Raw genomic sequence first — 26,822 nt, 5'->3', positions numbered from 1 at the left:
ACGACACTACGTGCTTGCACGCATGGGAAAATGTGCTTGATTTTTGTCAATGCACTACCGCTTTTGTCCACTTGGCGCCGCCATAATCAACAAAAACTGACATGACACAGTGTTGCTTTAAATTGTTATCACTTTTGGTCAAATTGGTTTTAAACTGCCATATGACAATTTAAATAATTTCTTGTGCACTTGTGGGCACACGCATAGCGGGTACACCGCCATAGCCTCACGCTAACCTTTTATTTTGGACTTCAGGAGCTTTGCTGAAACTATGACGGGATAGCCACCTCCCCAAAATGAAACTGCACAACACTGAAAAATCCCCCTTTAGGAACAAAGATCATTCAAGACATTATCCTCTGGACAATTCCAACTAATATGTGTTTGATATAACCAAAATGAATGAAAAAATAAAACTGAATGGCACACACCACTATTGGATCTCTTGCGGGTTTTTAACTGAACCGACTCAGGTGTGTGTGAGTGTCGCTAAGTAAGTCCTGCAGAGAAGGAAGTGGAGGGTAAGAGGAGGGAGAGAAGGATAAGTGGAGGAAGATGAGGATAAAAAGAAGATGAGGAGGAGAGGAAAGTGACAGCAGGAAGGCGTACAAGTCATGCAGGAAGTGAAATCCGATGTGGAGTCTTGTTATGAACAGTCAAGAGTTCACCCAACCGTTCACAGTTCAGCGACTAACCTCTGCTCCTTAAATTTGTGTGTGTGAGTGTGGATGTGTGTGTGTGTGATTTACAATGAGTTCTGTGTGAGTGTGTGCGTAAACGGTGTAGCTGTCTGAGACGCGGCATGACAACGAAAGCCACTCAAAGTGACCTTGTTCCCTTTCAAGCGCACGCACACACACATTAACTGAGCCGATGAATTTATTTGAGTGTGTGAATCATGGTGGCCTATTCTCTCTGGATTTAGTAGGATTTTGTCCAAAAAATAAAAGCAGTTACAGTAAGCATCCATTTAAATGAGCAGAAGCTTATACGGCAAACATCCTGGCTAAAAAGTCCTTTTTAGTCTACCTGTGTTTTTAATAGAACTAGTGGACCCAGTCCTGACATTTTTTAATGTAAACATTCAATGTATGCATGTACAATTGAACCTATCATGGAAAAACACATTTGTAAGAATATATTTGAAAATCTTCCCATTAAGAATAATGGAAATGGACAGTAATCTATTTAGTCAGTTAGTTTAACAATTATACTTGAAAGTATTTATACTATAATTTTCTCCAAGGAAATAAAATCAGTCAGTTTTCAAAATGAAATAAAATGGCCTGCAGTCTTAGGTTACAGCGTACGCATAAGAATAGTTTAAGTGAAACTGCGTCGGGGTTTATTTGTCTTGTCCGCTTCAATGCAACACAATCGGACTCAAACAACGATTTCAAGGCAACGAGGCCGGAGAAAAGCGCCGAGGTGTTTTGTGATTGTGTGTGCGCGCGCTTGCGTTTAGATGGGCGCCGGCCACGATGTATTTTTAGCGCCGGCGGCCAGTCATCAATAACACCAGACGTTTTTAAATCAGCCTTCACCCATCTATCAGGCCCGCGTGCTGCCCGGGGCTCGAACCCGTGCTCGCACTCATTCATCTTGCCGCGTTTCTGGCCGCTGACAGTATGCCAGAGCCTGCTTAAAATCACACATGGAGAAACGCACACACGCACTCACATGAAGGCTTTTTAGGGAGACTGAGCTGCTTACACTTAAATGTCCTTAAAAGAGTTGTTTTAGTCTCCAAAGTCGTTTTGTTGTCTCTGTTACTCTACCAAGGGCAAAAAGCGAGTGGCAAGCAACTCTACTTTGATTGTGGTCGGTCGATCGGTGAGCCGGTTGGTTAGCTTGTTGCGTCAGGTGGTCAAACCGTCGTTCTTTTGTTAGTGAGACGGTCAGTAAGTCAGTTGGTTTGTTATTCATTTAAACAAATGGTCAGTAAGTTAGTTAATTAGTTAGTCGGTTAGATAGTTGGACGGTCAATTAGTTGAAAAGTTCATCAGATTTGCTTTTATTGATTTAAACCAAAACATGTGTTCCTTTATTCTTTCTAAATATAAATTCAAATTAACGGATGTGAATAAGACAAGTCCTTTTATTATTATTTTAATTTAATCAAATACTTTTTGCTGTTCTTAAAACCTTCCCCCTTGTGCCATTGTTCCCCATCAGCGTGTTGCCATTCAAATCAACCGCGTACCAAATAATGAAGCAACCTTTATGAAACCCGGAGACACAGCGGCGGCCTGACTTCAATCGGCCGTCGTCTAACCTGCGGCGATGCCTTTCAACTTCCTCCTGAGGTGGATTCTTACACGATCCGCCCCGCAGCCATCCGCCTGCTCCTAATTGGGTCTCGGCGAGAAGCGGCGTAGCTCTGGAGAGTGACGCTTTAACCATGTTCAATTTGATTTCACTTGATGAAAAGTCATACTGTTAGAGATTTGGGAATAAGTCAAATGGTATAAGTTAACAATACATTAGTGATTTACTAGTGACTGATACTGCAAGAGGGCGGCACGGTGGTCGACTGGTTAGCACGTCCGCCTCACAGTTCAGAGGTCGTGGGTTCGATCCCGGCCCCGGCCTCCCTGTGTGGAGTTTGCATGTTCTCCCCGTGCCTGCGTGGGTTTTTAGCGGGTACTCCGGTTTCCTCCCACATTCCAAAAACATGCTTGGTAAGTTGATTGGACACTCTAAATTGCCCCTAGGTGTGATTGTGAGTGCGGATGTTTGTTTGTCTCTGTGTGCCCTGCGATTGGCTGGCAACCAATTCAGGGTGTCCCCCGCCCTCTGCCCGAAGACTGCTGGGATAGGCTCCAGCATTCCCCGCGACCCTTATGAGGAGAAGCGGTATAGATGATGGATGGATGATACTGCAAGAGGCTTCACGGTGGTTGACTGCTTAGCACGTCCGCCTCACAGTTCAGAGGTCATGGGTTTGATCCCGGCCTCCCTGTGTGGAGTTTACATGTTCCACCCGTGCCTGCGTGGGTTTTCTCCAGGTACTTCGGTTTCCTCCCACATACCAAAAACATGCATGGTAGGTTAATTGGACACTCTAAATTGCCCCTAGTTGTGATTGTGTCAATTCGGGGTGTCCCCCGCCTACTGCCCAAAGACTGCTGTGATAGGTTCCAGCACTCCCCGCAACCCTTGTGAGGATAAGCGGTATGGATAATGGATGGATGGATGATACTGCAAGATCTGATATCGTAAGTAAACACAGGGTTGGCGTAGCCGATAGCAATATTTTTTTTAATAATTAAAGTCCACTGATCATCAAATTGCTTAACGTGAATTAGGTTTCCTGACCTTTAAGTGATTTTGTGATTTATGGCAAGAATTTAGTAGCCTATCGATACAATACTGTATCAGCAATGCCGATACAACAGAGATACTGTTACTACTTTTTAATAATTAAGGCAGATGCTTCATCAAATTAGTCAAAGAAAATGAATTTTCATGACTTTAAAGTGTTTGTGGGATGTCAATGATAATGTGATGAAGGTGTTGACATGATACCAATTGATAACAGGGCCAGTATCGCCAATACTCATACGATACATGCTACTGGTACTTGTTAATTATTGAGGTGGATTCATTATCAAATTGCTAATTGTATTTTTTTTAAGTATATTTCCCCAGTAGAAAATGTGTCAGAAAATGCAAAGCAGTAATAAAACTGAATTTCTGGCTTTAAAAAAAATGAAACAAAAAACATATCACTGGCATCGGGCAGAATCCTCACACCTGCAAACCTATCACTTTCCGTGAAAATATATTTTTTTAAATGCCTGTTGAGCCATTGAATAGACAAAGTTGAACCAATAGTGACAGGGATGCTATTGAAGTGATTTGAAGGTGATAATGATTATAATTTGTTCAAAGAATTCATTTTTACAATAATTCAGAGGGATTTTCCCATGCGGGTGTCATATTTATGAATGAAATATCATGAAGTCCAACACGCATGTCCGCATTTTTGTCCCTTTGAGGGCCACTGTACCTTCCATTGTATCCCGCCATGTAGAAGTAAGTCATCAGTCAACCGCATCGGTTCATCTATTGTATTTACACTCACCTATCATGAAAAAGTCAAAAATGCATTTTTGGACCTCGGGGACATCGTAGACGGCGTAAATAGTAATTTTCAAAATTAGCCCTTAGTCTGACAACGACACTGATTACTAAGGACTTTTGCGTTGGTGATGAGCTGAAAATAACATACCATTAAACCATTAAAATGACAGGGGAAAAAAAATCAGTTCATTTTACACAATGGGAAGTTTGCATTCGGTAATGGCAGTCTAAGTACAAAAGGGAGTGCGAAAGAAAATTGTCGCACAGTTTGACTTTTGCAACTCTTTCATGGTCGGCAATGAGCGTGCTGTGACCTTGTTAAAGTGCGCAAAGTAATTACTCTCTTCGAGACGAGCTCCATCCCTGCGAGGTCGGCTTTATATATAAAAACTCCCAAGGCATCAGAGGAGCTTCCGTGGGAGGAGAAACATCAGAAATATCAGTGCCTAGCGTATTGCACTTAACTAAACTGTGCTCAAGTGACTTCATTAGTGTCTGCTCCCATCTATTTCTGTTGATTACTTGGGCCCGACTGTTTCTCAGACTTGACGTAACCTGAACATGTTGAGTTTGCATAGCCTCACCTGCGTTAATCATGACAGTTTGCTGTAGTTTGGGATGGGATGATAGCATTTGGATGTTTGCTTGTATTCAAAACCTCAGTTTTTGCAGGTTTGTTCATCCAGGTGAATCCTGTGAAAGTTGGGGGTGTAAAAGTCCCAAATGGGCTTAATTGTGACGCTGGAATTTAAAAAAATTTTTTTTTTAATTCAGCCCATCATTTCACTCAGCAAAATGAAGTTTGGTTGACATGTCTGTCATGAATTAACCAACAAACGAAATGTCAAAGAACTCAAGCCCCAAAACACAGAGGAAGTCTGTCATTATGGTTTGAAGCAGCAATTAGGGTACGTGTCTTGATTCTTTAATGGGTCATTCAAATGCCAACTGGTTTAGCATTTTTTTTCCCCGATGGCAACCTAATTTTAACACATACACTAGACATACAGTATGGGTGATGCTAAATTGCAAAAAAATGGACTTTCCGTTAGTGAGGGCAGATCACGGCTGCTACATTTGATGACTCTACACATTTTTATGTGGTAGCGTCTTGCCAGAATTCTTTGAAAATTCAGTCCTGGAAGATAGTTTTTTTTACATTATGAAACTTGGTAGCTACTGTATGTCTATCATGAGTAGACCCACAAAAAAGTATCAAGTACTAATGCCTGAAAAGATACAGGAATCTACCATTTGGGGATTTTTTTGGGCCATTTCCAGGGGTTCTTCAAAGTCTTAACTTTTTCCAATTGCTAGCAAATTTGAATTGAGTATACTTGTCAGATAGGTGATGCGGTGAAGAATTTTTATCTTTGGTAATTGCTTATGGGTGGCGCCTTGCCTTAAATCAAACTCCACAGGTTCACAGCGTCCATTCTCCAATTTGGCATGATGCTATGGTATGGCATGGTATGACGAACATACAGTGTTTTACTTTGAACATAGTGCACGACAATTAACTAAGATAATAAACCACATGCTGCTTTACAACGTCAAAAGTCATAGGTGTTTCTTCCAACTGGTCCCAAAGCGAACTGACAGCTGGACTTCTTGGTGGAAATGTGCTTTTAATATTCTACATGTTGATATATTACATTTCACTCAAGTGAATGACTTTCCAGTTGTTTCCCTCCTGGTGACAAAGAGTTGTTAGAGACGGTGGTGAGACCAAGGCACTCCATCACGCTCCACCTCATAACCCTCATCACCAGCTGACACTTTGATTAATTAAAAAGCACACCGGTTCCATATGGCTGCCTGGCTGCGACACCGCTAAGAAGCTTCTTGTTCGAAAGGCGAGGCTGAACAAACACTTGAACTGAGACTTGAGAGCATTAGAAAAGAGATTCGTCACGGTTAGATAAAAGAAGACGAAAGACTCTTTGATGATGTTGACTGCGCGAGACTTTAAGGCACAATAGGAAATCAACATGCACGCTATCAAGTGGTAGTCAAATATCTTTTAGTCGGATGTCAAGAAGCAGCGAAAACTTGAATGAGCTCAATAATCAAAGCCCTTTGTGGGGCGAACGTTGTCAAAGCTAGGTCAGACGACAAAAAAGAAAATCTTACTAGGTATCCAACAATGTCAAAGCGTTAATATTAGACTATTACTCTTCGGGTTTAACTAAAGAACTTCACATGTCTACGATGGATGGATGGATGGACGGACGGACGGATGGATGGATGGACGGATGGACAGACGGACAGACAGACAAACTGAGGCTGACAGATACATGAAACACAGACGTTTTGATAGATGGATGGATGGATGGATGGATGGCAAGATACGTGAAACTCAGACAAGAAATTTAGATTGGATGGATGGAGGGATGGATGGATGGACGGACGGACAGACAAACTGATGGATGACAGATGCATGAAACAGACATTTTGATGAATGGATGGATTAATTGAATTGATTGAAATCTTTATTTTGAACATAGCAAAATCATGGGTGGATGGATGACAGATGACATGAAACAGAAATTTAGAAGTCAAGTATGGATGAATGGATGCATCATTCTATGAATGACAGACTGGTGGTAGGACAGATAAACAGATGCATGGGAAGACATGCAATCTGTGATTTATTTTGTGTTTTTTTTTAGTTAATTATGTAGTGAAGTATTTAAATAAATACATTTTGAAAAAAATAATCATCATGCAGTGATTAGAGAGTAGTAGAATGAGTGAAGAACAGCTTTAAAGTCAATTTGAAAGGTGATCTGGTGCCACAGTTGCGTGGAGGAAGTGGAAAAGAGGTGACAGGTGGTTCAACGGGTGGCTGGCGTTGCACTTTTTAGGCCGTCGCACACAGCTGATGACGGCTTCACAGGAGACAGCAGACGGACGGGCAGGTCACAACCTCTGGAAGTTTCTTCATTCCGACCTTGCTCACTTCTGCACTGTAATTAATAAAACTGCAGGATTCCCGAGTCTGGCCCTGACCTCCATCCTGTGTGTGCGCGCGCGTGTGTGTGTGTGTGCGCGTGTGCGTGCGCATGTAAGCATTTCCTTTTGCGATGTGTGAAAGTACAAAAAAAAAGTGCTTGGGTGAGTGTTGCATCAGGCTGATTGATGTTCAAGGATGTCGGATTGCAGCGTGGCGTCATCCGCACACATGCGCGTACAAACGCATGCGTAGCCTATGCGCGCGCACACAATGCGAGGTCAGCAGCCAGCAGGAGGTTAAAGTCTTAATGGCAGACATTCCACTGTTGAAACTTCTTTCCATATGTTACACGTTTGTAATTTTTCATCATGTTAGAGGAGCTGAGGGCACATACACACGACACACTTGCATGTTCGAGCGACTACATCACAGAGGAAGTCATTTTGCAGATGAAAGTGAGAACAATAAAGGGGGGAAGATTATACTGTATAATTCATGAGGAATCGTGTCCCCCCCCTTGATCCTCGTCGGATTACAGCCAAGAAAGAAAAGGCAGAAATAAACTGGTAAATAGGGTGAATGTGGCTTTTTTGAAGAAAGGATCCGAATGTATATTTTACAATTAATGGGGCTTTTAAGTCTACAGGCAAGCAGGTGTGTTGACTGATGGATAGACAAATAGACATGCAGTCGATAGCTGGACAGATTACAGTTTGCATGGACGGATGGATGGATTATTGTTAGGATGGGTGGGCAATTTGGATGTATTGATGGATGGATGCTAAGGCGGATTGTTGAACGGCCACATAGATGTATGGACAACTTGACAAATGAAGCCGGTTGGATGGATGAATGAATGAATGGTTAGTTGTATGGATACACATGACGGATGGACGGACAAACAGATGTAGAGTCGAATGGAGAATTGTCAAGATGGATGGATGAACAGACAGACAGATGAATGAATAGATTTTTGTTTAGGTGGATTGATAGTTGTATTGACAGGTGGATGGATGCATAAGTAGAGAAATGGACATTCGGGTGATTGGGCAGTTAAATAGATGACTTGATGGAATATTTGCAAGATGGATGGATGCAATGAACAAAGAGATGGCCAGATTTCTGGATGAACTGATGGCCCAATGAATGAATTGATAGTTGGATGGAAGGACGGATGGGTGGAAGGATTGATAGATGTATGGAATAACAAATGGATGAGAAATGAAAACAATTGTCAAGCGGCGCCCCAGAGAGACTTTCAAAGGACGTCTTAACGTGTCAAGACTCAGTGACATCATCGCTATTACTGCTCGTGCATGTTCGACTCCTTCATGATGCAAGCGGCAGCAAATCGCTCACATCTCTTCCGTTGTCTTCACTAGGCTTCTTTTACACGTAGGACTAGAACACTCACACGAGAATGGATGGACAGTTGGACTTATGTATGTCCAGACAGACAGATGGGGGGGGGGGGTATGTATCCTCATACAGATGTATGATTGACGGATAAACTGACGGAAGGGTGGAAGGATAAGCAGACAGATAAATTGTAATAAGGAGGGACAGACAATGTGGATGGATGAATGATTTGAATGGATGCATGGACAGATCAGTGGACGGATGGTTGTTGATGGATGGACAGGTGAAATCCTGCTCATTAAGTGCCTACTGATGCTCTTCCACTTCAGTTCCGTAGATGGCAGTAGTCCAATCACCGCTGGCGTTCTGCACGGTTCACTATTAGACCTCATGGTATTTAACGCTATGGTTGCCAGGGGGTCGTAACAACCAAATTGTAATTACCACTTTTCATGGATGAGGTCTCAAAACAAAGTCAGTTTTAACAGGTACCCCCTCAGGTCGCATGTCCACAGTCACAGGCACATTTCTTTATAAAAACTGTTGGGATTTGTCATCAAGTGGAGGCAAAGACAAATAGACTAGAATTGTATATAAGAGCCTCGGGCCTTTAATCAAAGAACACCTTGAACGTGTCCATCCTCCTTCCTGCACTCCGTTTATTTCCTGTCCCGCTTAAAGGGAGCTCAGTGGTGCGAAAGACAAACAGGAACACTCGTGATTCCCTCGAGACACGAGGAATGTGTGTGTGTGTGTTTGTGTGTGCGTGTGTGTGCATATGTGCGTGTGCTGACAAGTGTGCATTTGTATGTGTTGACTCTGTAAGGTCATTTACTGTGAATGCTTCTTTGCCGGATCAGTACTTGTTCAGTGTTTTCATTTTCATCCTGTGTTAGTGTACAACATTGATGGGTGTGGGTGGGTGGATGTGTGTGTGAGTGAGAGAGAGAGAGAAAGGGAGAGAGAGAGGTCAAAATGAAGCTGACAAGTGGGGGCTGTGGCAAGGTCACGCAGCAAATACAGCTGAGACGATGGTGGATGGATGGACGAACAGACCGACTGCAGTATGGATTGCTTGACGGATGTGCAGACTGACCCTTTGAAAGGTGAGCTAGTGACTGGTGGTGTGACAGACAGACAGACAGACAGACGACAGACAGATATCTAGTTGAATGTGTGGGCGGATGGATGGACAGATGTATGGACGGACAAACAGACGGCTTCACGGAGTGATTGACAGATGGTGCAACAGATAGATAACTATGGAACGGATAGCAAGAGCCTATTGGCGGACAGACAGATGACAGGTTGGATGTGTGTGTGGATGGCTGGATGGATGGATAATGGGTGAATGGATACATGGATGGAAAGATGAGGACACAAACACATACACACACACACAACCTTACCAACGTCAACAACAGCGTGTCACCTTTAAGTCACTCAAGTCACTGACACTCAGCAGAAAACGCTCGCATGACCATCTTGTACAAGACAATAACAACAAGAATCTGTCCTTGGGTCTACTTTATCTCTTAAGACAAGGAGAGAGGGATTGACGGTGTGTGTTGGTGTGTGTGTGTTTATATCCGGTGCGCGCGTGTGTGTGTGTGTGTGTGTGTGTGTGTGTGCTGCCTCCTGCGGGCTGTATACATCACCTCTACAGAGAAAAGCCTTGTCAGCATGATTTATTTGTGTTTTTGTCACTCGTGAGTGGATCTGGGATGTGCCGCATGTGTGTGCGTGTCTTCGTCTGTGCGTGTGCGTGTCATATTACAAATGGCATGGGTGTTCAAATTACATTCTGGAAATGTTTGGGTGTCGTCTCGTCCGTGCCACTTAATCAGCGGGTAGCGAACGCTCTTTGACTCGCGTCGGTCACGTGACGGCGTCGGCGGTGACGCGACGGGTTTAATATACAGCGTCTAATAACGCGGCACTGCCGAATGCGCTGACGTCGGCTTGATTGCTGCCCTTTTGGACAGAAACAGCAAACAAGAGCGTTAATTGCTCCCGAGCCGGCGACCTTTAGTTGGCGGAGCGCTCGTCACGTCCCCTTGTGATGAATGACGCCGTTTAATTGCATTATGTGTGAATATGGTGAGGCCAATATGTGGGTGTATGCTGATGGTATTTTTCTTGTGCAGTGGTTCACGAAGCATGGTACGTGAACCGCTAGCGTGTGCTACGTGACAAAGTTCGAAATAATGAAAGCATGAAAGCATCTCCGACACCATCCAACTGTTTACTGCCATCGAGCTACCAATCGGTATATATTTGTCAAGTATTGTTTTTCAACAGGTGGGCGTGGAAGAGCGTCTGTGAAATTCAGGTTTGTAAACTTCTGCAATGACTAACAGATACCTGTAGATAGCACCGTTGCATCGCTTTGGATTTGAAATCAGCACAGATTTGGAGGAGAAGATAAGATTCGGCAGTCAGTCTCGGTTTGTCGCGTTGATTATGAGGTAGAGAAATGCCAACTCGTTGGAAGTTGGCCGTGTTTAGACGCCTCACGCTCGAACAGCGTGCGTATGTGGTTGGCGTGTCGCGAGCGAGACAAAGGATGACGAAAAAGCGAAAAAGCCACTGCTCGCAGCGCGTTTCAAAATTATATATCTGTAAATAAATTTCAAACCACAAAGATGTATATTGCGAGACACTTGAATTTTCTTCTTTGCATGTTGGCGGCGAAAGTTTGACGTCTTGCCAAAACCTGCCTGTTTAGCGTCCCGTTCAACTCCTTCAAAAATTAAGCCCTGAAGCCAGTTTTACGGAACAACATAACATTTTGTAGATTTGTCAATCATAAGATGCACAAAAGGCTCAAAAAGCCATGCCTGGAAAGCAACTTTGTCATTTTGGGTCTAACTGGTCATTTGCTGGTGCTTCAATTTCTACTCAAAGCCCCAAAAAAGACAGTTTAAATCAAAGAGTTCATTTAATTCATTGTGATTAATTACTGACACCAATCTATCGCATAACTTGGAAACCTCGACCAAAGCGGATGTTGTTTAACCTTTTTCCTTCGCTATTGGTTCTACGCCAGTGCATATTAAATAGTATTCTATTCAAGATACTCATACGAGCTGGGCTGAGCCTCCTTCCTGCATGCTAATGTTGTTGTGCAAACACAAGAGAGCTGAAAAAGATGTGACACACATTCAAATGTAATGTGCTCTTTACAGTCGCTGCGGGAGCAATAAACTTGACTGCTGACTGCCAGTAGAGCAGAAACATCAGCAAAGCAAAAGTAAAGTCAACTAACTTCATCCTCACTCCGTCAAATACACGACAAGAAAATATATTGATAAGCTGCAGCTGTATTGTTTATACGGAGGAATCTGCCTGGGGTTATCACAAAGGCGCCAGTCTCCGTGTTGTTTGCATATTGATGGCGAGCCAGGCGAGAGAAAAGCAGGAAATGGAGAATTCTGCCGTTCTGGGCTCAAAGTAAAGCGAAGACACCTCAGCTGTGACGCCTGAGAAATGTCAAACTAACATGGCCTTCTCAACACTCATTTAGTGCCGGTGTTAAATAACGCTACCGGTGTCCTTGTCAGTTGACACCTTATTAGATACACATGGACGATCCAGTGAGATTCAACGCAAGAGTTGCTTTAAAAAAAAAATTAAAAAAAATCTTAACACGTTTTGATTGACATAGTAAGAGAAGTATTTTATAAGATATAAATGGACAAATGGTTGGTTCAAATCAAAATGTCCGACTTCCTATTCACTTTCAAACATGGCTTCTTAAGACTTTTTGTGCATCCTGATATGATAGATGTGTCCACCCAAGAAGGGGTTCATTTTTTTCTAACTTTACTGTGGTTTCCTGGAATTTGCACAAAGGAGCTACTTCAACCCAAAATGGCTGATCGCCTTTCAATTTGAGACATGTGTCCTTGAGACTTCTTCGTGCGTCCTGTAACGATAGACATGTCCACCAAATATTGGGTTCATCTGCAAAATTGGTGGCTGGGACTGATTATTATCTTTATTTTGACACTTCCCATAAATAAATAAATACATTTTCACTGTAATACACAAATAATAGAAGAGAATAAAAAGCCGTTACTGTGATTGTATTGTCGGCACATGGTAGCCGACATGCTATGGCAAGTTTGTGTTATCAATAGAAAATATGAAAACAATGCTAAACAGACTTCTAATAATATTCTGTGCCCCATATGTTGGTAACCTAAGTATAACACGGTAATATTGTGCAGTTCCAAATTAAACCCCATCAAATTTCCTGCTACACGAGCAAGCACCCAGACGATTTTTGAATCACCACTCCGAGCTACTGGAGCTAATTTTGAAGCATCTTTTTTTCTTTTGTCAGCACTCCCAGCATGGCTTTCAGCTTTGAGCCCACACGTTATTTACTGTTAATCGCTGACGTCTGACCCACTTTAATGGCTCTGTCTGAGTCAGTCAGTCAGTCTGGAGCAAATAACAGCACTTTCATTTCTTAACTCGTCCAAAACAGAAGCGAGGAAAAAAAAAAAAATCACCATTTTTTCCTCTGAAAAACACACTTGACGCTTGTTTGTTTGCTTTTGCCATTCAAGCAAAGTGAGGGAGGATCTCAAGTTAGCCACACACACATTCACTTTCAAATATAAACTGTAAAAGTACTTTTGTTGGTAAGTTTGCAGTCGGAATTTAAAATCAGAGGCGGAACAGTCTATAGGCGGGTACTATTTTTTTTCCCCCTCCCAAAAAAAACGCGAATAACGGACGCTCAATTTTTAGTAAAATGCCCAGCTCTAACTGTCATCATACAGTGCTCATATCACAATTTTTTTGCAGACCGGCAACCATTCGCCGACTGGGGGCGGAGCCTATACAAATCGACTTTACATTGCTTTTAAATTGCCAGTTGTAAAGCATTGATACTCCCAACAAAGATAATTAGAGAGTAATTCAACATCCTTGGCACTTGCAAATGTGCATGATCAAAAGATTGTTGATTGCAGCGTACGTCCGGTGGCTACCGGCTAATTTTTAGCGACTAAATTGCTAATGTTTATGTAGGCAGGCTGTGCAAACTGCTCACATTTTCATGCTTTCCGCTTCATCACTTGGGTGCTACAAATTATTCAACAGGCTTGTTTTTTACGGCATAACTTGCACAACGGCTTTTTCTTCCACGTTGCTTTGGAGAAACTGCGACAAAAGCAATGGGAAGAAACTTCTCTGTATAGATAAAGCACTTTATACTGTAAGTGCCCCCCATTTACCATTGTGATCAAAGTAGATTTTTCATTTTTCGGACTGAAATTTTTTTCAGCAAAAAGTACAATTAGTAACCCATTCGAGTTGATTCGGGACTCACTGATTAAATAATTAATGAATAGCTAAGTCAGATTTTGCCTGGGTGTGAGTCTGAGCTCTAGATTCCGCACACACACACACACACACTCTTATAGCCTATACACACAAGTTTACAAATGCAAACACACACACAAACACAAGACGGCAGCTGGCTGCAAGTAGAACAGGTCATGACATTTGCGGGAAAGTGTAGACAAAAACAGTGGCTGTGGGCAGGGTGTGTGTGTATGCCGCATTCCTCCTGGTGACACTAAAAGCTGTTTTCACCTGAGTGGTGACGTCGTGTCGGCCAGGTCAACCTCACACGACTTCTCGCAGTCGTTCTTTGGACACAAAAAGCTCGGAATGGAAGCAGTTGTTGTAATAAAGCTTCTGACAGCTGGTGGTTGTACTTGCGAGGAGAAGTATAGCATTAAAGTTGTGACTTTCAACTGTTGGACCACTAAACTTTTGGGTTATTGCATTTCTCTTCAAGGTGGAGCTTTTTTTTTTTTTTTTTTTTTTTAATCAGTGGATCTCTGTGTTTATTATTATCATTCAGACAAATTAATCACCTTTTGGGGGAGTTGTGACATGCCTGAAATATCATCAACACAACCCTCCTCAAAACTCAGTTAATAGTGGCCAGAGGTGGGTGGTAATGCGCTACATTGACTTTGTACATGTACTAAAAGTGGAAATGAAACCAACCTTTTTTTTTTTTTTCAAGAATATGTTCTATGCAAGCCCAAGTTGAAACAAGGCATTCTGATAAATATTGCGTTTGTGGAATAAGAGTTAATCCACCCGTTTTTAGCCATCTCTGGGGGCGGCCATTTTGTCACTTCTGTCGACTGAAAATGACATCACAACTACTCAGGGCTCAGGTAACAACCAATCATGGCTCACCTGTTTTCTGAAGCTGAGCTGGGCGTGCGTACACATCGTTACTTACAGTACTGTACTGTATATACGCTGAGAGTCGGCGTGCGATTGCTCAATTGATTCTGACCACATGTCAAGAGCCAACTTCACTGGAGCTCCAGATATGTTGCACATGTTCGTGTGTGTGTACGTGTGTGTCGACAGCACGAACACACTCACTCCAGAACACACGTACGCAACAGTGAAAGACGGTCCGGGTTGTCACAGAGTGTTTTCTTATCTACTTTGACGTCTGCAATGAGAACTCTGTTAGTGCGCTGGCAGATTGAGGTCTGTGTGCTTCAGCACGTGTGTACAGGTGTGTGTGTGTGTGTGTGTGCGTGTGTGTATGAGTATGTAGGTGCGTTTGTGTAGGTGTCTCAGCGTTTTTGAATCATAGATGCCGAACATATCCCAAAGCCAAATCAAAGCAGACAGCTGGACAGTGTGAGGCGAGCACCAGTCCCGAGTGCGCATCAACATCGTGCATACTGTCGACTTGGCGCCGCTCCAGTCTGTCACTTCCTGTCTTTTTAACGCATACACGACAGCACACTACATAACACACAACACACGGCCGAAATGTTAAGCCACGATGTTCCTGTAAAGATGGCTAGCTTTATGTTTCCTACCACGGGACTCATCCACTTGCGAGTTTTTCCGAAGAAGATAACTAACAGCTATTGGTTACAAAAGTCAGATATTCACTGCTTTTTTTAAATGCTGTTATTGCAACACCCTTAGAGGAATGCTGTATTTTTTATTTTTTTGCAGTGAAAACCAATTGTTGTAATGAATTTGATAAAATGATTAACTTTCATGCACAGTTTTTAACTTTAAAAAAATATATATATATTCTTTAAAAATATATTTTTTTTTTTTTAGGTTGGTCCTCGCAACGCGTTGGCGGTGTGTTCACGTAATGCATACTATGAACAATTGTTGAGGCGGCTGGCTTGATTTATCTTTGATGAAATTGCTCATTTTTTGTCCAGAACACTACACAATGTTGCTGTATATTTTTCCTTTTTTGACTCCTTTTCAAATTTCAAAGGAGCGTCGTCGATAAAGAAACTGGCAATTTGACACACTCGTGACATTCCCGTTCCATCAAAGAAATTGCAGCAAAAGTGTAATAAATCAATCTCGAGGTGTATTTTTTTCAGCTTTTAGGGCACTTTTCCCAGCTAAACTAATCAATTATAGCAATCAAGTTATTCGTGTGAATTTGGCTGGTGTCCATCAAGATGGCTCCCAAGTGCCCTGTTCCTTCTACTTCCTGTTCGTTCCGCATTTCCAGTGTATTTTCCAGTAAATCAAATAGTCTGTAAACCATTTATTTTCGAGGGTAATGTTATAAGACGAGTTTTATAAGATACACACTTTTTAATTGCGGAGGTTTGTTCAAGACCACCCCAGCAATAGACAAAATATGCCAAGTAGCGACCATATACTTATTTTATTCTTTATATATTTTTTTTAAAGCGTTGTGCATAATACCTATACAACATTTAGAGAAAAGAACAAAAGAAAAACATTTCTGCTCAATTCCTCCGGATAACAAGTGTCACTTGTGCACATCCTTTCACAATAATTACCTTTTCAAAGTAGCAAATCTGTGATTGGCCAATCTGCATTTCAGGGGCGTTGCTTAGTTTGAGTAACGACTCCAAAGGGGGCACGGACGCCATTCCAAGGAGAACAAGGTGACAGAGAAAAAAAGTTAGTAAAGAAAAGTCCAGATTAATTAACAATGTTTTGGGGTTCAGCTAAGCAAAGCTAATGGAAACGATTCTTTCTCCCCTCCTTCACCCCATTTGTCTCTCTGCCTCACCCTCCTCCTCTTCCATTAGAAATGTATTGGGGTGACTTGGAGCATGAAATTAAAATATTAGTGGGTGACATCAGTGAATATTTCCAATTCTCTGGAATGAAATAATAATGAAATAATATTTTAGGTTGGAACAAAAAGGTCATAAAGGGGATTAGCTAACACAACAGTTGTTTGTTTTTTTTTTTTGTGAAAATTCAACATCTGCCGCTCTAGTGCGCATTATCCATTTCAAGATAATAAAAAAAAGCATGTCTGTGTGATTCATCTGAGCAAGTCAATTAATTAGCCAGTTCCTCAATAATCATGTCAAATGTTGAGTTTCCATCGCATCTCTTTTTGAATCAAATTATCAGTTGAAATGTAAATTACGGCATCTCTCTCCTAAGCCATTTACCTCACATAACATATTTGCCACTGATATTTCACAACATGACATTCTGGACGTTCTTTTCGTCCTTCTCAGACATGGCGTTGGCTCGTAATCGCATCCTAACGTTATCTGGCGGCCAATTAGAGCAGGCCAATAAGGTTGTCCTCCACGGGGGAGAGGTCACCCTGGCAACTATCACCACGACGCACCTGATGGGAATCACTGCCTCCTCCTCCTCCGGCCTTCATTAGGGAGTTGGCTATCACTCGTTCTGTCCAGACATCCTCCTCCTCGTTATCGAAGCGTGTCCTCTGATGACCTCGCCGTCCTTCTTCGTCGCAAGGAAATGAAGGAAGCAAATCGAAGCATCAGGAGAGCTTGTTGTGTTTTTTTACATGATGCGCCTGGAATGGCCAATTCAAACCACTTTTTGGGGCATGGCTTCTTGGGACTTTTTTGTGGGTATACGTTTGATAGACATGTCTAACAATTTCATGGTGCTAAGCAAAACAGGTGTAGGGGGGCTGAATTTTCTAAATATTCTGGTCTTTAAAGAAGCACTGGGCAAGAATACGACTTTAATGAAAAAAAAATTCACAACTCTTTAGATGAAACATTGACTTACAAGTAGTTGATTGTGACTTTTGCATTGCCCTGGGGGTGGTCTATATCGTTTTTACTGGCACTAAGCAACTTTGAGGAGGATGGGAGCAATCCCGGCACACCAAAAAAATACAAATGTCCTGACTTGCTTTACGGCAAACGTCACTTCCTCTTTCGCTATAAGGACGAAAATCGATTAGAACGTCTGCGCGCTATTACTGGTGTCATGGCAGAAGCCCCAAAACAAACAAAAAAACAAAAGTACAGTGGTACCTCTACTTACAAAATTTAATTGTTTCTGGAAGAAATTTCTTAAGTAGAAAATTTTGTAAGTACAGACGCGTTTTCCATGTAAATGCCTTAATCCGTTCCAAGCCCCCCACAGCCACTGGAAATAGAAATGTAATTCAGTCCAACTTGCAGGCCAGCGAGAGCTCAGGATTTCACGACAACTACGGTTTGGTGCGCATGGGAAATATGGTTGACTTTTGTCAAAACACTACCGCTTTTGTCCACATGGCGCCGCCATAATCAACACAAACTGACATATGACACATCCATCCATCCATTATCGATGCCGCTTATCCTCACACTGTTGCTTTAAAGGACCACTGGAAATTGATCCTAAAATGTTCGTTTGCACCAGAAATGGCTGATTTCCTGTGTCTTTTTGGGCTTGGCTTCTTGTGACTGGTAGACATTTCTCCCAAATTTCAAGTCAAACTAGCTTCTGTGGCTGAATTTTCAAAATACTCTGGTCCTTGAAGGACCCCTGGAAGCTATCCTAAAATAGTCCTTCAAACCAAAATGGCAGACTTTTTTTCAGGCTTGGCTTTTTAAGTTTTTTTTGTACTGTCGAACTGTGATCCAAGATAGCAATAACATTTAGCATTAGCCAGAGTTTTAGCGCAACCACAAGCCACCCGTTGATTCGCCATGTCCATACAATTTTTTTCTGTCATAGGAGGACGTGCCCACCTCTTCTGCGTCATAAAGCAGCTACGTTTGTTGTATCCTGCGGTCTAACAACCAAGAGAAGCGTGAGGTGAAGCAACGTTTCGCCTTCGGTTTGAGTGTAGCATTACGTAGCAAATCAATAAAAGATAAATACTGTAGTACTATATTTGTAAATGCAGCAATATTGTGGAAAAACATTGTATTAATAATGTATCGTGACTTATTCTTACTCGCCCAGCTCTCATTTGATGACGTTCCTAATGATTTGTCCAGTGGGTCAAATCTTTTTCTTTTTCTCACTCCTCCTCTTGAAAGTGGTGTGGGGGTTTCTCTTCTTTCTCCTCTTGCTCCTCGTCTTGGGGGCACCACAGCATGCCCACTGTGCCAAACTTGTCATTATGCCTGCTGGCCTTTCTTCTTTTTCTTGTTGGGAAGCTGGCAGAAAGCTTTCATTTTCTTCAAGTAAACAAGGAGAAATGAATATAGATGAAAAGTAAAAACCACTGGCGGCTGGCTGTGATGACGGCTGAGTGGAACAGAGGGGCATTTTGTGCAAGTGTGCCTATGTTAGGGTTTCAAGTCACGGTTAGGTTTTCATATTAGGATTTCAAGCTTGTGTTACGATTAGCGTTTGAAGGCAGTAAGAATGTTTCCAATTAGGTTGGGTTAGAGGTCATGCATATCATTTTTTGTGACAATATATTGCATTTTGGTTGGCAAAAATGTGTATTTGCCTGCCAAATTATGACTTTTAATGGTCAACTATCTGTATTTCTGTGCACAATTATTGCACTTTTATGCCGAAATATATCATTTCCATGTCCATAATTTTCAGAACTGGGCACTGACCCTTTTTTGCCAACCCCCCGCCCTTATTCATAAAAATTATCACCCCCCCCCCCCCCACCTGCTGTGGACACGCTTCAAACACGCTTCAAAATGCGCCACTAGTACTTTACTACTTACCCAACTGCGTGTGCTTACTTCCATTGCGAGCCCCGGGGTTGGTTTTGTCGTACTATATAATTATTTGGGTGCAACAGCCGGCCAGAAGTCGCAGTCAACACGTTACTTATTTATTTTGCACACTTCCCCTCCTTCACGGCCTTCAAAATAAAAGCATAAGAGCAAAGCACTATACACAGCAGGTTTGCTACGGCGTATTTACGGAAGTAGGGAAGACGCCAGAAGAAGTGCATGAACTCCACCTTGATGTGCCAGCGTCATCCTTGAGTCAGTGCTGCACAAGTTGTTTTGAAACAGTTGAGTTCCCAGTCGGTCGGCGTCGCTTCAAAAAGACAGCGACAACAATGGATATCGTGCCTGCTACAACCATAATGGGACCGAGATGACTAGACGATGCATTTAATTTCATTGCCAAACTAGTTTGCTTTGCAGCAGCGACGAGCTGTGTGCTGCATCCTCTCTGTCCTCTCCGTGTGGGAAACTGTATGTCATTGCAACATGTGACATAATGGACCGATCAGAGCAGCCACAATTCCTGATGTGTGCGTGGCATGGGCCGCAGACCTGTCGCCAACAGCACAATGCGTCGGTCATGTGAATCAATGCGGCAGTTGTCGCTCACGCCGAGGCGAGAGTAGAAAGAAGCCGAAAAAGAAGACTTTCACCGAGTAGGCTGAGACCAAATTTGGCCGCCTCGCGACCACGTCAAACGCATGAGGGCCGATTAGTGGGCTGGAAATCCACTTCCGGCCATGCTTAGCCCAGCTCTGTCATTTTCAAGAGTTATCTAACAATCAAACTGCTGGAAAGCGGAGCAAATCGTTTTCCCAACAGGTCACTGGCAACTTTTTGAGGTTCCTTGGAGCTTTTTCTCAAGCTGCCTAATCGATTGTGGGCCAAAATCTCATAACGTGCTCCAGTGAAGCTACAATGCAAGGCCAAGTGCGGCTGTCCATTACGCCGCTAACTGGGCCAAGCCAAGTGCAAGTGCTTTAATCTTCAAATGGCCATTGATAAGTGGATTGATTGAGCACCTGAGGAGCAGAAATCAGACTTTCGAAAGTGTCGGCCTTATCTGAAAATATGTCCTTTGGGTGGTTGCTCATGTAGGTTCCCATTATGATTAGTGTGTAACATTTTAGTTTAGAAATCTCTAATTTTCCACAAACCATCATAAACATAATAGTGGAATATAGAGGTGCAACAAGTAGTTGTTTATTTGACAACAATTTCATTATTAAAGTAATCGATTATTATTTGGATAATAAATGAATGGTATGACCCCTTTTTTCATTTCAAATTGACAAATCTAAGAGTTTCAGCTTCTCAGCAGTAAACATTGACCGATGTCTGTCGTCCTCCATGAAAGTGGACTGATTATCTTTGTGTTGAATGAAATTAAAACATTTGCTTTTTACTTTGGAAAACAATGATGAACAATTTTGCCTATAATCTGACATGATACAGACCAAACCGGTAACTCAATCATAATCAATTTACGTTTGTACATTTTCTGCAATGTCAATTTGAAATAATGTCATGTTTTTGAATAAAGGGATGGAAAAAATATTTATATATTTTTTTTAATCCAGTTCAAAATAATTGACAGAATATCCAATCATTAAAAAAAAATATTTGCAGCCCTAGTGAAATATAATGGGTACTGTGTTTTAAAGGTAAACTACCATCTGTTAGGCAAATCAAATCATAGCCAAATGTTTTAATGTGGCAGCCGTGGCAGATTTTGGCAAATGCAACAGATACGACTGCACGTGGGGCGTTATTGCTGCCTTTGCTTTGTGATATGTTTTTCTACTGCGTAGAGGCAAAAATCGGCGAATAGCAGACGGCTCCATCAAAGATGCTTGTAATTGAGTATAGATGCCAAAATATGGCGGCAAAGCACTTAAAACGGAGATGCTCAAAAGCTTGCTTCTAGCATGCACACAATCAAGATCACATGTTACATACAGTACATGACTGTATTCAGTAGTTAATTTAGTCGTTCCAAACAAACCACCTTCACATTAGGCTCATGAATAAGTATTAGCTAGCATACTAGCCGAAAAAACATCCCAGCTGGACTGATTTGAACTTCAAAGACGCTTATCTTCAATGATACAATCTCAAAGGTAAACAAAAGTGTACTGAACTGCTTTTCTTTGTGCTAATTTTTTTACTGCAGGTCACTCACTTGTAGGATATAAGAAGAGAAGATTGTTCCAAGTTTTCAGCCAACACCGCAGGCGTGAATTCATCATTGAGCCGCCTCACGTCCGCACGGGGCAACCCGGCGATAGGATGAGTCAATTAATGTCCGATAATGATGTGCAGGGATAACATTGTTTCCCTAAGCGCCACCACTAGCCGGCAGAAATTACAGTGCGGCGCCTTGATGATTAAAAAAAGACAGAAAGAAAAGAAAGAGCCACAAGCTGAATTTTAAGTGGACGAATAAGTCTACTTTTTATTGAACCTTCATGCTAACAAATGATGTGCACACTGGGGATGAAACAGTTTACAGAAAAAAGTATTACTGTTGCAAATTTGTATTATCGTTACTTCTGTTTTTAGCATCTCAAAATGTGAGTGCCACAATAGTAAACAAACTTAAAGACGACATGACTCAGACAGCAACCAAGTCCAGTTTTGTATTGTTTTCCTAATATTTACACATGGTGCAAATAATATTTTTGATAATAATACATTTGTATTTTTCTCCAACATTTTTTTTTTCTAGTACAGTGGATGACCAGATTTGTTTTTTATATCTTTACAAATATTTTTATTTATTTATTTATTTTGCAAGGGGTGCAACGCCCCCCCCCCCCCTTTTTTTTTCCAGAAAATGCTTATTGGTAGTATACTATTTGTCTATTCCCCCCAGATATATATTTTTGCTTCCCTTTTTTTTCCTTCAACCGATGTCACAGAGCAAATTTTCTTCAGAAGTTCTACTGTATTGCCACCATCTGCCTGTGTTATCATTTTTTGCAGTGCATTGCTTTTGCCTTATTTGTTGATGTCCCTCCCCTTATTTGTTCCCAGTCACTTCATTTAACATGAAATAAGACGTTCCAATTCATTCATGTAATCTAAACGATAGAACAATAGAGAATGGAGAGGTATGGAAAATTAGATTCTCCCCTATCCCACTGTTATTTTGAGTTTAATATGAGCATCGGCATGAGGACTGATGAGAGATATTGAGATGGCAAGCATTTGAATGTGTCTTAGATTAGTCGGAGCGATCTGATGAGGGAACGAGAGGCGTACAAATGAGTTCATTTTAATAGAGGGAGGGAGAGAGGCATCAGTCTTAAAATATAAACACAATTTAAAATTCTACCATCTCCCACCTTTTTTTTATTTTTCTAATATTCCATTTATTCACTGGCGTCCTGGAATGTGAAATGTAAATGAATGGCACATGCTAATGTTGACATATTATGCTAGCAAATATGAACAAAAAATGTAACTTATGTGTTAGATAATCATTGAATTTTAAAATTGCCTGAAAGTCTCCTAGCTTAATGCTAACATATGATGGGAAACACCATTGACAGGCTTACCAGTAGCATTTATGTGGCAATTCAAGTGACAGATACTTCAACACAAATGGTGGCGCAACACATGCAAACAGAAAATATAATAGTCACAGGCATATATTCTTTATCCTCTACAAAAAATGACTACTATTACTGCAGGTTACTGAAACACTGACAGGAATTGTGAAACTCGTTTGTGTCTGCATGACCCACACTAGAGATTGAAGTGAATATGCAGAGGCCCAAATAGCTTATACAGAACCTGGATTTTAAAAGCGCCCTCACACACACACACAGACACACACAAACACACAACCCACCCCCAAAAAACATGTGACTTCAACGTGTCTAGATTTTCACTTGCATTACGCGATTTGACCCAAATGACCTTTTAAAGGAGCACGAATGCATACAAACGAAAACAAGGCTTGTACTGAGCTTTTTGGGCATTTAAAAGTTTTCCAAAGTGTCCTAACTTGTTGAACAATCCTTATTTATCTTGCTTTCTCTCATTTGACAGACAATCAAGTCGCCCTGGCAGACTTTTCCTGAGATGAGAGTTAGATGGATTTTAGCCGCCCGCGACTTTCTCACAAAATCAATGGGGAGCACAAAGTGGACTCCAAAGAACTCCATAAACATCTTTATCACCGCGCTGCGCTGCAATGGCAGCGGCTTTTCAACAAGACTAAGGCTAATTACATTTTACTATAAAAGGTCTTCATCACCACTACACACTGGAAAACAAGTTCACAGACTTGTCGTTAATTGGTTGAATTAACTAATTTATTGTTTTTATTTAGATATATTTAATTAACTAGAATTTTAATTGAATATATTTTCGTGTATTTAACAAAAGTGTTATTTATTGAGCCAATTTATTCAGTAGAATTTAGTAGCATTAACTAATTAATTGCATTTATTTTCAAACAAATTTTAACCAAAGTGAAAACCTTTTTTAGATTCATTAAATTAGTTGCCAGATAATTAGGCAGTACAATTTTAAATTCCACATATTGATATTTTTAAATGAAAATGTGTTAACTAAACTGATCTCATTAAATTGTACTAAATTTATTGTAATGTGTTCATTCATTCATTCATTCATTGTTGATGTAATAAATGATTTGAAATAATAAATATAATAATAATAATATTTAAATTTATTACAAGCTTTGCAATGTATTTATCATGGCAAGTGTGTTTTTATTTTCACACATTTAACAACAATTACACAATTAGGATGTACATTTTTAAATTTTACATTTTTATTGTTTATTTTATTAAATTATGTGTAAATTAAACTAATGTATAACTAATTAATGTATTAGACAAATGTATTCTTTTCATATATTTAGTTAAATAAATATCCTCGAAAAATTATTTATTTAATTTATTACATCAAACTTAATAGTTAAACGAATTAATTAAAACAAATCTATATTTATTTACTTATAAAATATTAAATACATTTTAAATAATTCGATTAGTTTAAGAGTAAGTGTTTACATTTTTAAATAATTTCCTTTTTTTTTTTCATTCATTAATTATTATTTACCCGCGACCCTATATAGGATAAGCGGTTTGGAAGATGACATGACATAATTATTATTTATTTGATTCTTTTTTATACAGACTAGTAATTTGGCCTTGGTGGCGGTCTCTAACATTTCAGCTTGTTGTTTACGGTGTGTGTGCCGTAAAAGCACTACTTCTAGAATTAATAAGAACATGCATCTCGCTGTCAGGTCCTCAACATCTTTTATTAATAGCGAGCGTGAACTCAATTAAAGCTCAAGAAAAAGCTCAAAAGTCAATGATTCCCCTCCCCCCCACATCCAGGGTTAGGGTTAGGCGAGCACACACACACCCACACTATCATGCCAACTGCGGCAGGTTACTCCGCCCAGTAACGGCTTTCCAGACTGCCGATTGGCCGAGACGCCGCCTGGCTAACAATGACAGATTGTTTATTTACCAGACTGAAAATACTGTATAATTCTCAAACAAAAGGAGCAGCGAGGGATTGCTATTTGTTTCCTTGGAGTTTTTTTCCCCATTGTAGTTTGCTATTTGTTTTCTGATTTATTGACTTTTTCAATGTTAATATTTTCTCTGGGCATTTTTCTAGTGACATTTCAGGCTATTTGCTCAGTTTGTAAGTCAAATGTGACCTTTGATGCTTGTATTTCAAATGGGGACAAATGAGGTGGAGCAGTGATGGCTTACAACGAGTTTTCTTGTTTACAACTAAGGTGATGTGCACCAAATAAGTCAAATTTTCAGGAGAAAAATGCATCTAAAGTCCCACCAAATCTCGTCATTAAATGTGATATCATACATCACATAACCTCTCAGGAGACAGACCTCAGTTATGTGAGTATGAAACAATTTCAAGCCTGGGTTAGGGTTTTCAATCAAGTTTAGAGATTTAAATTAAGATTCCAAGCGTTGATTGAGGTTTCAAACAAGGGTCATGGTTCAAAATAGACTTTTTGAGTCTTGTTTTTAGACATGGGTTAGGGTTTCATATCAGGTTTCAAGCCAGAGTTATGTTTAAAATCGGGTTGAAGTGGCGGTTTTTCAGATGCGCATGATTTTCAAGACGTTTTTTTTTGTTTTTTAACTAGGGTTAGGGATCCAAAGTGTGGTCTCAAGGTTTGGCTTTGGGTTTCAAGGCTGGGTTAGAGTTCCAAACAAAGGTTAGGGTTTGAAAGTAGGGTTTCAAGCCTATGATACCGTTTCAGGTAAGAATTTATAGCCCGTGTTTAGGTTTTCAACAAGGTTTATGGTTTTAAATTAAAGCTTCGAGCCTGCGTTTGGGTTTAAAACAAGTGTTTCAAATTAGGGTTTCAAGACACACACACAGTCAGTGACAGGCCACTAGTACTGGGAGGAATATGAAAGCGTCGCTGTGCGTCTCCGTGCTCTCGGCCCGTGTTGGCGACTCACACAGGCCCGTCGGTGGGATCTCATTGGCCACTTTCACTATGACAGCTCAAAGCAATTACACACACACGCGCGCGCACACACACGCTCCCCGGGCATGCCACTGAGGAGCGCTTCATTCTTCTGACAGCCTACACGTGCGGGCCACTTGTCATTTCTCACCTGAACAGCGGGGGCAGGGCGGGGTGGGGAGCTTGTTTTGTCGACAGCCACCCTGCGAGGGGGCGCTTGTTTCTCACAAAGTACGGGAGTTGCGTAATTGGCTTCGGCGCAAACCGCTGTGAGGCTTTTATGCTTGACTGCAGCATGAAGGAGCCACTAAATGCCTCACTCAACTAACTTAGCTAACCTTGTCTGCTGATTTACAAGGGAAAAAGAATACACAAGAATACGTTTTAAGTGCCTGCATTATCTCTGATTAATTCTGCTTTCATGGAATAAGAAATACAGAGTATTTTTTAATAAATCTTAGTGGCCCACCATATTGGGCGATTTGCCTCCAGAAGTGACGTTGCAATTATGATAGCGCTTGTTGCCAGCTAAAATTGCACATTTGAGCCTTGGCTTGCTAAAAAAGGATTGGTGGGAAGTATAGTAAGGCGTTTTTTGTGAAAAAAAAAACCAATCCATGTATAGTAAGGCGTTTTTTGTGAAAAAAAATGTACAGGAAGGTGTTTTTTTTTTTTTTCTTAACGACCATGGATAGTAAGGCATTTTGGGGGGGAAAAAACACCATGAGATGTCGACAATGTGTAATCATAATTCATTATATCGAAGAATATTAAATGTGAAAATATGAGATGAACAAGAAGCTCAGCTGAGCTTTTTTGTGAAAAAAAAACGACTATGTATATAGTAAGGCGTTTTTTGTAGAGAAAAAACGACCATGTATAGTAAGGCGTTTTTTGTGAAAAAAAAACGACCATGTATATAGTAAGGCGTTTTTTG

General features: G+C 41.0%; 1 long non-coding RNA gene across 5 annotated transcripts in view; it reads left to right on the top strand.

The window, feature by feature from the left end:
* LOC147139941 (uncharacterized) overlaps window positions 1-23,912 on the top strand; it is a 396,230-nt gene extending 372,318 nt beyond the window's left edge. For all 5 annotated transcript variants that reach the window (XR_015088785.1, XR_015088783.1, XR_015088784.1 and 2 more), the window contains one exon: window positions 21,563-23,912. This is a non-coding gene — a long non-coding RNA (uncharacterized LOC147139941). The remainder of the gene's footprint in view (window positions 1-21,562) is intronic.
* The last annotated feature ends 2,910 nt before the right edge of the window (window positions 23,913-26,822 follow it).

Source organism: Filicampus tigris, chromosome 11 (assembly GCF_054856515.1).
Source record: "Filicampus tigris isolate MCC_2025a chromosome 11, RoL_Ftig_1.0, whole genome shotgun sequence".
NCBI classification, from domain to species: domain Eukaryota; kingdom Metazoa; phylum Chordata; class Actinopteri; order Syngnathiformes; family Syngnathidae; genus Filicampus; species Filicampus tigris.
Note: the sequence above shows the minus strand (reverse complement) of the source record. Positions and strands in the feature narration are given on the sequence as shown.